The sequence below is a fragment of the Canis lupus genome, chromosome 33 (assembly GCF_011100685.1).
Source record: "Canis lupus familiaris isolate Mischka breed German Shepherd chromosome 33, alternate assembly UU_Cfam_GSD_1.0, whole genome shotgun sequence".
Taxonomy (NCBI): Eukaryota; Metazoa; Chordata; class Mammalia; order Carnivora; family Canidae; genus Canis; species Canis lupus.
The window spans coordinates 13,346,165-13,363,375 of record NC_049254.1 but is presented as its reverse complement, the minus strand read 5'-3'; the positions used below and the strand labels follow the sequence as shown (position 1 = coordinate 13,363,375).

The window sequence follows — 17,211 nt, the reverse complement described above, 5'->3', positions numbered from 1 at the left end:
TTATTATATGAATACGGTAATACATACACAAAATGTACTAATCGTTAAAGTTATCAGTAAGGCTTCTGATCAACAGCGAGCTATCAGTAGTTTAAGTTTTGGAGTCAACAGTTTTACTTGGAATCTGGTCTGCACAGGCATTAGTGCCATTAACCCTCTTGTTCAAGGGTCAACTATACTAAAACATGGCACCAAACGAGATGAGAACTCATATCCCTATAAAAAACTTACAAAGAAGTTCATTATTACCAAGAGGCCTTGGTAAATAGTGAGATCCAAATAGTTGTAATTCTGTGATGCCAAACAGCCCAAAGATAGAAAACAGAAAAAAGACTCACAAGTTACTATTCTGTGAGTCTCTGTTCCCCTTTGCTGCTTTAATGTAAACATTAAGGTCATTATCAATGTTGTGAGCCTATGAAGAAATATTTTCCCAGATCAGGCCTCTCCTTTATGATGTGGCTTATTAAGTGCATTTTGTTTGTTATTAAAGCAGCCAGGGTTGGCATCTGGAACACTGTGCAGAATATTTCAGAAACAAAGTTTTCATCTAAACTGGACTGATACCCTGAAATGATCAGTTAAAAGAGAGCCACAAATAAAAATGGGTGAAAAATGCATACAATTCTGAGGTGTAATAAACACAGAAGTCATGATTAAGAAGTGATACTGAAGGTTTGATCCAGAGAGGATTCCAAAGATCAGACCCAGATCACGAAGCATAAAAGGGGATCCAAAAAAGCCAAATTCTCAGGTACCCTCCGGGCCATGGTTTACTAAACCAAGACAGAAACTGCAGTTGTTAACACAGGTTGAAAACACACTGGCGGATCTGAAAACTGCTCGATGGGAAAACGAGGCATCATTTTTAATCTGTAATCTCGCATGGATAGAAAAGCACACTTTTATCTCTTTAGAGTCTCATTTTGTTTGCAGAGCTTAATACTCAGGCTACAGATCTTATTAATATACTCCTGACTAGTAAAGTAAGTCTTAGCTACAGGAGTTTGTAGTACTTTTATTGGCATATGTTTGGACTCCTAGTGCGGATGCCTAGTTCAAACTTAGTCCATTTTAGGTGTCTTTAACATGATATGGTACATGTGGAATCCTCAACCATTTCCTTTCACTTCAAAAGTGTTGTCATCACAGACTGTGACATTAATAGCAATAAACAAACAAAAAAAAAAACGAAAAATAAATTAAAAGGAATTCCAAAACACTCGACTGGCACTTAACTTTCTAATATAAATTGAAAGCTGTAACAGCTACAAGAAAAAGTCTGGGACCTTGAAAAACAGATCAAAAGACAAAATGATGCACTAATATTTGAGTAAAAGCCAAACGAAGCCTAGAAGCCTGATTTTTAAAATCCACTCTAGTGCTTGGACCAAATTAGTTTCACAAGCTCCATGACAATTAGGACAAACACTGTAACAGTAAGAAGCTCCCCCCATATTTCAGTGTCCAGCTCCTATGCTGGAATCCGCCAGCTTTCAGGGTATTTGACTCTAGGACTGCTGTATGCTGCATCTGTTAGAACGATTAGCACAGAATAACTTATATGATAGATATTTACGTCTATTGGGCTTTTTCCAGCCAGTAGACCGCATGTGCTTTAAGCTCAAAGGCTATTCCACATTCATCTCTATCTCCTCAAAGTACAGGTCAGCATCGACACACCATGGGCACCTGATCCATGAACAGTGAAGTCAGCTGGTATTCAATCTGGCTAACTGAATCTCACCAACACTTGACCAAATTATTTAATATGCAAAATGTTCTCTGAACATGACCTAAGAAAGGAAGTAGAAAGAAAGGTGTCAAATGTCATAAAACCAACCTATTTGAATGAAAACAGTATAGAAGTATTTGATGGGAGGAGGGGGATGAAAAACTAAAAATGGAAGCCCAACACTTTGATAAAGTATCATTCCCCTAAAACAATGTAAGAGCACAGTCTTAGTAAGATTATCATCCACAAAAATTACCTTGACAAAATAGATATGTTCTTTACATGTTTCGTGGACCAGGGGAAAAGAAAAGCCATTAAAAAACAAAGAATGACAAACTTTTTGTCTTTTATATGGGAATGAGGCTCTGATTTTGCTCAATTTGCAAAGATAAAAGAATTTAATTTCAGATGAATAGGGCTCTTAGTACTTTGTATTTCCTAAATGATTTGCTACTTGTATACAAATGTGTAATTTATAAAATCTCTTCTTAATCACCGCAGAAATAAGTTTCTTGGGTAAAAATAAAAGTACCCATAAGCCATTTCACGAAATGGTAACTTTTGACTAATTCTGTATCTAATTCATGTTTGATCATCAGATACTCTGAAATGAAGTCCATGAATCTGCTTAATTTTTCTACTCATATTGAACTTATTTTCAAAGCAAATATCAGAAAACTATTTTTTAACACTATCCCCATATTATATTGGTGAATTCCTTTAGTAAAATACATTCACCAAGTAAGTATTAAAAAGTACTGGAGTCTCACATCAGAGTCAGGATGGCTATTATCAAAAAGACATGAAATAACAAGTGTTGGTGAGGATGTGGAGAAAAAAGAACCCTCCCTGCACACTGCTAGTGGGAGCATAAACTGGTGCAGCCACTGTGGAAAACAGTATGGAGGATCCTCAAAAAAATTAAAAATAGAAATACCATATTATCCAGTAATTCTACTACTGGGTATTTACCTAAAGAAAATGAAAACACTAATTCAAGAAGATATATGCACCCCTAAGTTTACTGTATTATTTACATTAGCCAAGTTATAGAAGCAGCCCAAGTGTCCACCGTGAGGAAGGTGGGAAAGAAGATGTCACACGCACCACTACCACCACCAAATACTGACCATGAAAAAGAATGAGATCTTGCCACTTGCAACAATATAGGTGGACCTAAAAGGCATTATGCTAAGTGAAGTAAGTCAGATAGAGAAAGAGAAATACCATGATTTTACTTATATACGGAATTTTAAAAAAAGAAAAAAAAAAAAAAAACCAAAACACTAATGAACAAACGAAAACCAGACTTAAATACAGAGAATAACCTGGTGGTTGCCAGATGGGAGCAGAATGGGAAAATGGGCTAAAAAGGTAATTGAGATTAATAGGTAAAAACTTCCAGTAATAAAATAAGGAAGTCACCAAGATGAAAAGTACAACACAGGAAATAGAGTCAATAATACTGTAATAATCTTATACAGTGACATACGATGACTACACTTATTGTGGTAAGCACTGAGTAATGCACAGAATTGTCAAATCACTCTGTTGTACATCTGAAACTAATACAACATCGTATGTCAACTATACTTCAATAACAAAAAAAGTATGTAAGGTATCTAATATAGATATATATTATCTATAAATTTACTAAAATAAAAATACTAAAGTAAAAATGTCATAGCATATTCAGCTTGAAAAACTGAACTCCTCATTAAAGAACAAATGATTTCTACGGGTATACCAGCAGAATTAATAATAGTAAAAATAATAACTGTTATTATTAGACATTTATATAGTAGATACACCAACTAAAAAGAAAGTTCACTAAATGTCAATTTATAAACTAAATGTGGAGCTGGCTTAGTCCTTGTGACCTCGCAGATGAGAACTGACAGCAGGCCCCAGTTTAGAGACTTTCTTACCTACCTATCTCCCTGAAGAACGATGGAGAACAGTGTTCCAACCCTATCACTTCAAAATGAAGATTTCTCTTTTGGGAGAAAGAAAAATTGGGAGGAATCCCTGGCTGAAAGCTGTCCCACACATTTCAGCTCTGACCTCTTAGAATGTGGTCCTAAAGGCAGGGACATACAGAAGCAGCCCAGGAGACCGTGGCATAGTCTCTGGCTACCTGGGTGACCTCAGACAAGTTACTTAACCTGATATTTGGTTTCTTCGTCACTAAAATAGGGTTACCTCTGATCAGAAAGTTATTGTGAAAAACAAAGTAGTAAAAATCAAACTTGGGCATCCTAAGAAGGCCCTCAGTCCAAATGATCTTAGCCCCTTCCTCCCAAAGTACAACAGTATTTGGGAAACTCTTCTAAAATCTGCTTTCAACTTTCCCTTAAATATAAATGAACCCATGTAGTCACCCTATCACCCTAAAACACAAAAATGACTGGATAAGGAGTTTACTTCAATTTATCTCATAATAATAACAAGTGATTTGTCTTACATAGTCTTGTGAAAGGCTCCTCATAATCCCTTCCTGATACTAGGGAACTCTGTAAGTCTCAAATTTGTACATTAACAACTTTATTACCTGGCTAGTGCTAATTACTAAAATAACTCAAAACTGTAAAGAAACATTTAAAATCAAATGATGGTAAAAGAAAATTCAATTCCATACTCATTCTCAAATATCTGTAGGCAGTATCACAGATCGCAAATGAGCGAATACACTAAAAGGCTGAGAGAAAAAAAGAGACAAATAGAAATCAGGGAGGACAGATAAAAGGAGAGGAGAGCCCACTGCCGTCTATCTCGAAAGCTAAGCAGGGTTGGGCCTGGTTAGTACTCGGATGGAAGAAGAGAAGAGAGGGAAGAAAAGACAGGGTAGGAAAGAGAAGGGAGAGGACCAGAAAGAAAAAAAGTGTGTAACTTCTGTAACTCCTAAGATAATCAGAATTTGACAGCTGGGTATAGAGAATTAATTTCTCATTTTGTTCCATGCTCTCCCACATTCCCTTTGCAGTCAATGAGAACTCTACACTTGGGTGAGCTTTGAGAGGTGCACCAAAAGCTGAAAAACAACTCTGCATTTTTTCAGATTAAAAGAATCAGCATTGTTAATAAGACTCTCTGAATTACTCAATCTGTGGCTTTCCCACACCAAAGGATATAGTTGTATCAATAAATGATTCCGGAAGAAAAACTTTCTTTAGCCATTAACCATTTCAGTCTATACTAAGTGAAGACTGATTTAAGTCTTAACCATAACAATAGATCAAGTATAGCTATTAAGTTAATTCCTGGTCTGTCATACATTCTCTTCCTCACATCACACTTTGTTTTTCTGTAATGACTTTATAAGAAAATAAAAGTACTAGGAGCACCTGGGTGGCTCAGTGGTTGACTATCTTGCCTTTGGCTCAGGTCATGATCCTCCTGGGTCCTGGGATTGAGTCCTGTAACGGGCACCCCATAGGGGGCTTGCATCTCCCTCTGCCTAGGTCTCTGCCTCTCTCTGTGTCTCTCTCATAAATAAATAAATTCCTTAAAAAAAAAAAAAAAGTAGGGTGCCCAGCTGGCTCATTGGGTATAGCACATGACTCTTGATTTGGGGTTGTGAGTTCAAGCCCCATGCTGGGCATAAAGATTACTTAAAAAAAAAAAAAAATAGGAAGGAAGGAAAGATCTTAACTTAGCATTTCTTAATCATTGAAAATAAAGGTATCTACAATCTCTATGAAACAATACAACCCAAAAACATTCTCACTTGACAGTAGATTAAATATGCAGAAAACATTTTCTATTTTTACTTTTCTGATAGAATGAAAAATATGCAAGTGGCAATATCATAAAGAAAATGTAACCCCTTCAAGAAACTCTAATAGTAAACTTTGTTCACCATTATATGAGAAACGGAGTTTCAAGTACGGATTTCAACGTGTCTATTTGTTTAATAAACCAACTACAGGGGTGCCTGGGTGGCTCAGTCAGCTAAGCAACTACCTTTGGCTCAGGTACTGATGTCAGGGTCCTGGGAGGGCTTTCTGCTCAGTGGGGGGAGTCTGCTTCTCCCTCTCCCTCTGCCCCTGCCCCTGCTTGCGCATGCTCTCTGTTAATATAAATAAAATCTTCAAAAAAGAATTTTAAAAACTAACAACTATAACAAAAACAAACAAACAAAAAGGAATAATAATGTCAAAATGATATAGGAGGTTCAACTAACAGAGGTAGGGTGGGATGGGGCGGGGGAGGGGATTAATCTTTCCTTACGTAGGAGGAGCCTTTCACTGCTCATCTTAGGAGGTACAAATGCTAACCACCATTTTGCTTACCTGACTTTATACCTCTGATGCCTTCCACCCTCATAACTGAAGCCTGGGAGTTTCAACAGACAGTGTGACTGAGTTAATATATAATGGTAAGGTATCTTGTGAGGGTATCTTACATGATTCACCAGCTTGCAATGAACTCAACATGTTCAGATGATCGGTGATCAAAATCAGCAAAAGGATACTCGCTGAGTTAAATGGGTAGGAATACCAGACAATTTCACTCCGTGGACTAAGAAAGTTAATACGACAGGATCACAGTCCCTTATCTGAAAGCTCTAGGTCCAGGTATGCTTCAGATTTTTTCGAACCTTAAAGGTCAGATGGAGCATACAGCATATATTACGTAACATTCCTAGCTAGATCTAGGATAGCACCTCATAGCCAAATATACCAAATATATTACTATTTCTACAGCAAAATATGTGAATAATCTTTCTAAGTGAGCTTTGACACTACTTTAAACAAGCCCATGACAGTTTGGGTCTGCCACCAAAAGAGCTTTGATTCCAAACTTCTGGAGGGAAAAGAAACTTCGTTTTTCAGACATTTTTTAGATAAAGGGATGTGAATGTACATCCAATATCACAACACATCAAGTATAAAGACATTTTCAAAATATATAGAGCTTCTTAACTTATTGGAGATGAAAAATTAAGATAAATTAGAATTTAGCAAAAAAGATGCTCCCAGCAAATACAATCTTAAAACTAAGAAACACAAGTTACTTAATTTTAGTTTATTCAAATAAATTAAATGAATGTTGAGACTACTTAAAAAATAAATGTCTATCTCAGAGGCAATGAGTATTCGAGTTAAGACAGGAATGTCTGAGAACCCTCATACTTAACAATCTTCCGTACTTCCTTTGCATTTGACCACATGTTGCATTTTCCCCAGCTTTTGGTTTTCACATTGTTTGAGATTTCAGGGATTTGGTGTATTTCCCATTCATCTTCTCCTTAGCTTGTCCCTCTTTTTTATTTAAGTGCCTATTCTGTGCAATGTAATTTGTTACGCACTCCGGATGTAACGCTTCTCAATCTTCACGCCTTGACACAAGGCTAAGTTTTAATTGGTTGTGAGGAATGCCCACGTAATTAGTTACACACAAAGTACCACAGTTTATAAAGAATTTTACATATTTGTTTATGGGTATATCCAAAGTTTTCATTACGATAGCATCAGTCTCACTTATATTCTGATATATTTTCTTGATAGGGAAAGAAGTGGCTTTATCACACTGTGAACTACCTGTAAACCCACCAGATAATTAATTGATCTATGTCCGTAACTGGGGAATTATAATACCCTCTGTGTAAACAACAGTTACATGTGTCTTAGCAGAAGAAAGTTTGAGAACTCATGCTCTAAGACATTCCGCGATGGACCAAAGTCACCGGAAAGAATGCTCTGTGCCAACAACTAACCACTTTGCAATATGAAAAGAGCTACTCTCCTCTTCTGTGTTGTCTTTTTAAAGAGATCAGGAAATCATTCCCCAAATCTGAAGGGGCACCATACTTAACTATGACACGCCTTGTTATTCATTTTTATCCTTTTATCCTGGTTATTATTATTTCCTTCTTCAATAATAAATGCTTACCTAACACCTCACATCCAGTTAAAAATGCACCAGTGTTTGATACCAGGGTTGAGAATTATAGTTGGCCCCTGAACAACATGGAACTGTGCAAGTCCTCTTATACAAGGATAATTTACAGTACAATAGTAAAATGTATTTTCTCTTCCTTATGATTTTCCTAATAACATTTTCTTTTCTCTAGCTTCCTTCATTGTAATATAGTTTATAATACATATAACATACAAAATATGTGACTTTATGTTATCAGTAAGGCTTCTAGCCAACAGTAAGTTATTAGTAGTTAAGTTCTTGGGGAGTTAGAAGTTCTATGCAGATTTTTGACTGCACAGTAGGGAGGGGGGCTGTTGGCACCCCAATCCCTGTGTTGTTCAAGGGCCAACTGTACCTTAGAGGAAACAAAAATTAAAAGGCACAGGCTGATAGAGCATGCAACTCTTGATCTTGGGGTCATCAGTTCAAGTCCCACGATGGGTACAGAGTTTACTTTAAAAAAAAAAAGAGGGGGGACACCTGGGTGGCTCAGCTATTGAGCGGCTGCCTTTGGCTTGGGGCATGATCCTGGGGTCCTCAGATCGAGTCCCACCTCTGGCTCCCCACAGGGATCCTGCTTCTCCCTCTGCCTATGTCTCTGCCTCTCGCTCTGTGTCTCTCATGAATAATAAAATCTTAAAAAATAAAAATAAATACAATATTTTAAAAGATGTTTAAAAAATTAAAAGGCACAGCTCTGAGAAACTTCAAATTTAGTAGGACTTGTGATGAGGGGAGACAGAACTATTAGAACATATATATGGAAGCGCTGACTGTGGATAAGGATCATTACGCACATCACAGTCTTGTGTGATTCTCATTCTGCTACATTGTAAATATTTTTGCACATAATGATGGAAGTTTATTTTGTAGTGACATGCTTAAAGTCCCTCGGTCAGTAAGCAAGAAGGGCAACAGTGGTGGAATCCAGGAATCTTTGGCTTCAAAGTCTCTGTTCCTTCTACTACACCTGCTATTCTCAGGGTAGAGGGTGACAAGGGCTCTTGTCACACTGAGGTACTGCCAACACGCTGATTGAAACACAGCCACAGATTGTTGAAGCTGGAAGAGACCTCGTCAAAGAACCTGAACCCCACATTCAGTGCATGACTCCTACTCACTCTTTAGCCATCTGTCCCCTACACCAGAGTTTCTTAAAGTATGTCAGAGTCACTTCAGAAACACTAAAGCCCTAGCTAAAACACAGATTCCTGGGCCCCACTTCAGTCTCACTAAATCAGCTTATCTGGATTTGGGACCTGAGGACCTCCATTTTTTTTTTTTAAGATTTTATTTTTCAGTAATCGCTACACCCAACATGGACCTCAAATCTACAACCCTGAGATCAAGAGTAGCATGCTGCACTGACTGAGCCACCTAGGGATCCCTCGGGGGGAGGGAGGGGGCATTTTTAACAAGTCCTCCAGGTTGGTGTTTTTTCAAACTCTAAATCATAAGATCAATTTAGAGAATAATACTGTGTTTTTTTAATAAAAGTTTGGAACACATTAGATTTATAAAGATCAGACAAGAACAGAAAATACCAGAGGGCACTACTCTAGTACTATTTCAGCAAAACTTGTGTTTCAGTTTTTATATATGAATTGGGATAGAAAATGTATTTCTTACCATACATCTCAGCCAAAAACATTTAATATGGCTCCCTCACACAATTTTTATCCTCATTTGTATTTCTCCTTTGGAATAAGTTATCGATGTTTTATGTAATTACTCCCTTTACAAAAAAAAAAAAACCAACATTCAACATCCATTTTAGGATCCTAGTTATTCCGTTCTAGGAACTTCCGTTTTATCCCCTATTCTCTTCACCTGAGGGCCATGTTTAACAGTTAGTTTAATTACTCAATCAATATTTTACAGTATTTATTTTTCTAAGACTTCAAAAAATTCAACTCATTCTCATTTTTACTTTGTACTTTATACAACCTCCTCACGAGCTGTAGTTATTTCACTATCCAGATCATTGAACTGACTCACATATCTTAACTTATTAAAAGTTTATATTTTGGTAGATGTGCCAATGCTTCATGGTCTATATTCATCCCTTTAAGACTTTCATTCCCTTCATCTTTCATCTTCTCTGTATTCATATATACTTTTAGATAGAATTCGTTATTGGCTTGCCTGCTTTTGCATTTCCATTGTGTAACCTGTCCTTAACTCCAGTTTTCATCTCATCTTTTCCTTTGAAAGAAAAAAAAAAAATGAAAACAATCCCTATTAATACACGGGGATTTTCTGCATGTATCTTTACAGTTTTAAAATGATGTCGGCATTTCAAGAAACTGTAATTGCCTGCTAAGGGATAATATGAACATATATGAATGTTGAGAGCAGCTGTACTCAAAAAGTGCTTTCCTCAGGTATAACTTAATATATAGAAATCTCTACAATTCGACACAGTATGTGATGACTGCCCTTGAGGTAGTACAAACCCACTGATTGAATTACAGTCACAGAATCTTCTAGCTAGAAGACCCTCATTCAATCTTTAGCCTTAGTCCTTACTACTTTCAGAGTAGTGTTTCTCAAAGTATAACCTGAGGACCACCTGTATCCAATTTACCTGGGGCATGCGATAAAAACCAAACAGTAAAATTACAATGTTTTTATGATTTGGGTTTGTTTTCATTTCATAGTGAGAGGAAGGAAGTTGACTAAAAATATAAAAAAGATATCACTCAGACCTATTTTAAAAGGTGCCCTCAGTAGTGAAATGTTAAAAAACCAGATGGACTTCAAACTGCAAGTTCAAGAAAAGTGCCTCTTTCTTAAGTTAAGCACTGCCTAAGATTAACTCTTAAAAATACAGGTGTACCACACTGGTGATGCAATATGCCATAATTAATTACCTAAATTTAGTAACTTAGAACATTTAAATATCACAATTTTAAACACTTCTGCACTTTTTTATGACACTAATAATTTCAAGGATTTTCTTTGAAACAGCCATGTCTATCATGAGGCTATTTTCAAAAGGTTTTTTTAGCAGGGTTGAACTGTGAAGTCTTTTTACTTCTATTAAAGATTTCTAATAAAAAAGTAGTTGATACTCGTGCTAAGATACAGTTAAAAATATGGCCCTTGCTTTATCTGTGCTATGTGAAACGTAGGAAAATGTGAACTTTTAATATTTTGGCTTATGATTATTAATTGGAAATTATGTCTGTCATTTTACTGAAAAATACTTTATACTTTAGCTGCAGAGGAAGATTTTTGTGAATTGTGCCGCATTATTTTGAGGCTGCTCCTTCTTTATCTACATTCAAAAAGCCTTATCAATTACATAGCTACTTACAACATAAGCAAACCATAATTACGTGTTCATCCTAGCTTTCCCTCAAAGCTGTGTTCTTAATTCAATGTCTAAACAAATCTCCTCTGTTTCAATGGATTAAGTATAAAGATCAGATCTATAAGGTCAAAGGTGGCATATACGTTCCAAGTTGTAGAGCAGAGCTATCTCACCAACTCCTAAACCCCGAACGTTTTTTAATTTAGATATGAAGATCAAGAGGAATTAAAAAAAAAAAAGGTGTCAAAATTGCAAATTTTGTTAATATCTAAGTCTCCAGCAGAAGACTCTTTCTAAACCTGCTACGGTACCTCCAAAAGATGTAGCACTAAGAAACAACATATATGAACCTCCTCTTTTTAACAACTAGCATCAATGTGAAATGCAAATTAGGACTTCAGTTTCAGAACTTAATAGAGATATGCAGAATAATAAAATGGGAAGTTTGGAAACTCTTGGCAATATAGAAGCAAAACCTCTAAATTCTTATTTTGATAATTAAGCTTCAAATCAAATAAATATATTTTAGATGCAAATAACTGGTAATTCATTGTCAGGGTGACTTCTCTTAGATCACTACTACAAGTTTTACACTACAAAAACTACTCTCACTTCAAAGACCGAGACTGTTCTTGAAAATATTGTTTTAATGAAGCAGTTGTTTGATACCTCAAAGAAATGCAAGAGCTCATCAGATCGCTTTTATTCTGGAAATTACTGATTCCCATTTTAAATTCTGAATTGGTCAAATATACTTCCACGGGGAAAGAAGTAACATTAAAAGTTTGCTCTAGTGAACAAAATAATGCGCCTCACATGTATAAATGTGGTGTTCTTTAGTAAATCAGGAATGCATTTTGAATACTCTTGCCATATGTTCAAAAATGAAAAACTTCTCTTGCAAACAAGCTTTAAAAATTTTTTTTTTAATTTTTTCAAAGACACTGAAATCCACATACTTTGGTGTGCACTAAATCCATCTTACAGAACCATCTCATTCTGACCATTCCAACCGGACTGTTAGGTATGTGACGTATTAAGAGGTTCTCTTAACTATCTGAAATAATGTGATATTTACATTCCATGAAAGATGTTGGACACGGAACTTATAATCATCTAAGGTTCTCTGCAACATCAGAGTATGTTCTTCTACTATATGGAAACTACCAGAAAGGCCTAGTCCTCAATTTCTCTCATTTTTAAGACAAACTTTTAGTAACATGTATAATATCTTATTAGCAAGTCAGGCAACAAAACAGATCTCTTTACTTTTTTTTTTTTTTTTAATTGAAAACTGAGTTCAAGTCTATTTCCATTCACAAAATACAAACTCCATCTTCACTAAGGTAGTATTATCGAGTACCACAACTGATACACACATTTAACTTATCAGCAACCTGGAGTATCTGAGGTGTTCCTTACAATGGAGGGGCATGTTGTAAGCTAGTTTTCTGCAATTTGGGCTCAGCTTGCTGCTTTCAAAAGTTCTATAAACTCTCGCCCTAAACCGTTACTTCTCAAAAACTAACTTTACAGGCACTTGTAGTCCCACATGTTATTTCACCAATTTTTCCATTTGGGGGGCCTGCATGTGAAAACAGGCACTTAAGTGATTTCAGAGCTGCTGTTTATTGCATATACATGCTGTTAGAATATATCCAAGTTCTCTAAATGTGTACATTTTGAAGGAAATTATGATTAATTTGGAAACAGTGATTTGCCTTTGATATCAGGCTGGTACACTAAATACTAGATTTACCATACTGTCCAGTCCACCCTTCCCCACCGCAAAAATAACTGTCACAAACAGCACAAGTTACCCAAGACAGAGCACCTAGGAAAGAATAGGCAAATGTCAGTCACTATAATTAGAGAGGCATTCTACACAATGCTTCCTTGGGTTTTTAATAATTCTCTCCACTCAGGCTACAATCTTTCTACAATATTATCTAGTATTAAATTTCCTAGGCCTTGGAACTCCCTAAAATTTCATTACCAATTAAAATGACTATTTGAAAGTTTAAGTTTTCAAATGATACTTGCAGATAAATGCGAAGTAAACATCTAGACTACCTTAAAATAATAAATAACAGCAACTGAATTCTACATACGAAGCCTCATAAATTGACTTCTACTGTGGGAAGGAAACTCAGTAAGATAAGATTTCTGGGGTGCTGTAACCCCAGTAAGCCATCTTCTTGTGTGAACAGTAAGGACCCTTCGGCCACTGCTAATAGCCATCCGGCTTCCCTGTAGGAAGAGTTTGCATACTTACCCAGGAAGGCAAATGGAAAGTACACAGGGAGGAAGATGAACTGCGGCAAAGCCTTTGTCATATGATAGTGACCTATAAAGTATCAAATAAGGTACATCATCAGTATGGTAGAGCTTTACAATATAGAGTCCCAACTCCTGCAACACCTAAGAAGGAAGGTCCCCACAAGCCAGGAGTCCAGCACCCCAGCAACCCTTCCCCTCTCTCTGCCTCCCACCCCCACGCGCAAACTGTGCAAAGAAGCCGCCTGCATTCAGGGAGCAGAGAGAGGCTGAGGGTAGCCCAGCTGGCATTCCAGGGTGCCTCCTGCACCCTCGTTCCCTACTCCCCGTCTGTACAAAGCTGAAAGTTGATCCTTTTCTGCAAAACCCAAACCCCACACCGCGATCATTCATCAACTTGCACAAGTGATCGCCGCCCCCAGGACAAACAGACCAGTAACCAAATCATAGCAATCGACAGGCAGCCCAGGCAGCCGGAGCCTCCCCTCCCCTCCCCTGCCCTGCCCTGCCCTCCCCTCCCCGGTGCACGGTGCACGGTGCACGGCGGCGGCGGCAGCAGCGGGTGCAGGTAGCGCAGCCCTCAGCCCTGCAGACCTGGGGCGGCCACAGCCGTCGCCCGAACGCCCGGCCCCAGTCACAATCCCGAGATTGGAGCTCGGAACCGAGCCGGGAAACACAGTCGCCGGAGCCGGGGGAGCCGGGGGAGCCCGGGGAGCCCGGGGCGGCAAGTGCAGGGCCACCGGGTCCCCGAGGTCGGGGTGGGGGGCGCTAGGAAGCCGAGGGGGAGGAGGCGAGCGAGGGCTCCCACCCCGCCTTTGTTGCTGGTCACCATCAAGTTTGCATCTTAGTACAAAATGTCGATCTTAGAGGCTGACAAGACAGAGGCAGAGGCACAGGGAGAAAGAGAAAGGGAATAGAGTCCATCTTGCTTTGGGGAAGGGGGGGGGAGGAAAATGAAGTACAAATCCCACACTCCCGGCGTAAAAGTCTGCGAAACACCTTTCCATAACGGAGGAGCAACGAGTGGGGTGTCCCCGAGCCCGTGCCCGCTCGCACCCGCGGCGGTCTGGGCAGAAAACGCCTCCCTCTCCTCCTCTTCCTCCTCCTTCCTCCTCCTCCCCCCCCCCCTCCTCCTCCTCCCTCTCCTCCTCCTCCTCCTCCTCCTCCTCCTCCCGCGGGCCCCGGCGAAGATCCCGCCGCCGCCACCGCCGCTGCCGCTGCCTCCGCTGCCCCCCGGGGAGGCGCCGCCACTCCGAGCCCGGACCGCGCGTGGGGCGCGGCGCGCGTGGGGCCGGCGCGGGGCGGGGGGCGCCGCCTGCAAAAGTCGCGCGAGCAGCGGCGGCGGCGCGCGGGAGAGGGGGCGCGCGTGGGGGCCCCACGCCGCGAGTGGGCAGCCCCGGGGACGGCGAGGGGAGCCCCTCCCCGCGTGGGCAAAGTACCCCCGGCGCCGGCAGCCCGGCGTCGGCGGCCTGGAGACCAGCACTGGACGTGTCATTAGCAGGACGGGCAATGGTTTCAAAGCCCCAGGCCAATGACCATTAGCAGCGGCGGAGCTCGCTCCGTCCCCATCCCCCACCACCTCCACCCACCTTCCCCTCCGAGCCGCCCCCACCTCCACCCCACCTCGCGAAAACTTTTCAACAAGATCCACCTGGGCTAATTTGTCCTCACACTGTTAAAATATCGCCCAGACCCTACACCCCGGGAGGGAAGGGGAATGCACGCTTTATTTTCCTTTCTACAGAAAGGAAAAGCAAAAAATAGCTTCTCTCTCCGTCTCTCCCTCTCTTCCCCCCCCCCCCCCCCCCCCGTGTCGTACATGTTGTGTCTTAGCTTTTTTGCATCGTTTCGTTTTACCTTCCTCATTTAGCCGAAACGATCGCGGCTATTTCACACAAGAAACGTGTTCCAGATTCTTGGGATTTAGGGTCCTTGTACATTACAGGGCTCGGGGTGGGTCTCGGTTACCGTGTAAGTTTCCTACGCTACCGAGACATTTAAAAAAAAAAAAAAAAGAAAAGAAAAGAAAGAAAAAGAAAATTAGAAAAGAAAGAAAGGAAGGAAGGAAGGAGAAAAAAATGATAATAAATTTCTGAGGGTGAGCGAGCGAGACGAGGTGGAGGAGGGAAAAAAGAAACCTCGAGTCTGATTTCTGTAATTTACTAGCGACCCGGATCGCAGCAAATAACAGTGTAACACGAGTGTGGCTCGGGAGGGCTGGGGAGCTCTTTCTAGAGGCATCGACCCCATCCCCGGATAAAGGATCTGCAAGTTTTCTGTCATCGCGACCATGCAATGCCGTAACTTACCTTCGGAAAGCTGACTTTAAGCAGCCAAGGCCTTCCTCCTCCCCTCCACCGCCACCCCCAGCCTCGCTCTCTCCACCTTAAACTTATTGACACAACATAATCCCACATTCAAGCAAAATCCTGACACAGCCTCCCTCCTCCTCTTCCCCCTCCTCTCTCTCTCCCTCTCTCTCTCTCTCTGCCCCCCCCCCCCCCCCGCCTTGCCTTTCCCTCCCTCTTCTCTCTCTCCCCGTCTCCCTCGCCCTCTTCCCCCCTCTCCCCCTATTCTTCCTCCCGGCTCCTCGGGCACTAAAACAGCACTTTCTCCACTCGCCGCGCATTCGGTTAGGGGTGGCGGCGGCGGCGGGGGCGGCGGCGGGGGCGGGGGGGCGCCGGGAGGGCACCGATCCGCGGGGCCGGAACCCCGAATCCCAACTCTCCAGATGCACGAGCCCCCGGGGCCGCTGTGCCCGGTCCGCGACGCACACGGAACGTTGCACGAATCCACCGAGGGCTGCGGCTCCCCGTACCTTCCTCCCCTGCCCCGGCGCCCCAGGCCCCACCTCCCCCGGCAGCCGAGCCCAGGCGGGGATCCACGTACTTTCGCCGCGATGAAGTTTGGGGCTCCCCGGGCGGCCGCGAGCCTCCCGCCGGCGCGGGGGCCGGCTCTGTTGTTGTTTTCCTCGGGCTGCCCTGCCCGCGCCCCGGCCCCGGCCCCGGCCCCGGCCCCGGCCCCGTGCCCCGCTCGGGCGGCGCTGCCCGTGCGCCGAGAGGTGCTGGCTGCAAACGCAGCCTGGCACCGGCTGGCCTACTGCTCCCCGGCCCGGCCCCCAGCCTCCCGCCGCGGGGCACTGCCTCCGCGCCCCCCGCCGCCGCCGCCGCCGCCGCCCCCCCGCCGGCCGCCGCGACCCTCGCCCGCGACCTCTCCCGACCCAAAGTTTTGGCGGAGGGGGCAGAGTGCCCGGCGGGGCGCGGCGGCGGCGGCGGCGGCGGGCGCGCGGGGCTCCCTCCGGCTTCCTCAAGTCCACCCTCCCGGCCGCCGCCGCCGCCGCCGCCGCCGCTCCTGCCGCGGAGTCCTCGGGGCTGCAGCCGGCGGCTCGCAAGTGAGTCGGGAAAACAGAAAGTGCGGGGGGACGGCCGGGGCGGGCCGGGGGCGCGGGCGCCTACCTCGCGGGCTCGCCGGGCGCGAGGGCGTGTGCGTGGCTCGCCCTGGGCGGCCGGTCGGGGCTCGGCTGTGGGAAAGTGCAGGGGAGCCCGCGGAGCCGCGCTGCCTCCGCTCCACCGGAGCTGCTCCACATACAGTCCATGAGCCCGGGAGCCCGGCGCCGCTCAGCCTATATAAGGCGGCCTGCCATTGGTCCGCGGCCTGACGGACGGCCCGCGCGGCCAAACACAGCGCCCGTTACACCCAAACACACGCACACATACACACATTTCACAGAGACACACAAAGATCATCACATTTTCTATTTTCTAATGTTCGGGACCTGTAGGCAGTAGGAGAGGACAGGTAGAGAGGCCCAGCAGAGTGGGGCGACGGGGGCACACGCTGTCGGCACCGAGTTGCCAGGCTCGGGACTGCTGTCCTTCTGACTCGGGAGGGTTATAGTAATAAACTACAACTCCACTGGATGTGGAAGTGAGGGGCTTTTTTTTTTTTTTTTTCTGTT

The 17,211-nt window shown here is 42.7% G+C and overlaps 1 protein-coding gene across 8 annotated transcripts in view; it reads right to left on the bottom strand.

The window, feature by feature from the left end:
* Positions 1–16,855, bottom strand: part of BBX (BBX high mobility group box domain containing) — a 268,781-nt gene extending 251,926 nt beyond the window's left edge. For 6 of the 8 annotated variants that reach the window (XM_038582723.1, XM_038582722.1, XM_038582727.1 and 3 more), the window contains exons 1-2: positions 16,709–16,855; positions 13,252–13,323 (exon numbers count right to left, since the gene is read on the bottom strand). The gene's annotated coding sequence lies outside the window, so the exon portion shown is untranslated. Of the gene's footprint in view, positions 1–13,251; positions 13,324–15,562; positions 15,611–16,142; positions 16,206–16,708 lie in introns of those variants that run through there. The other 2 variants (XM_038582725.1, XM_038582724.1) reach the window with 2 other exon arrangements.
* Positions 16,856–17,211: the final 356 nt, after the last annotated feature.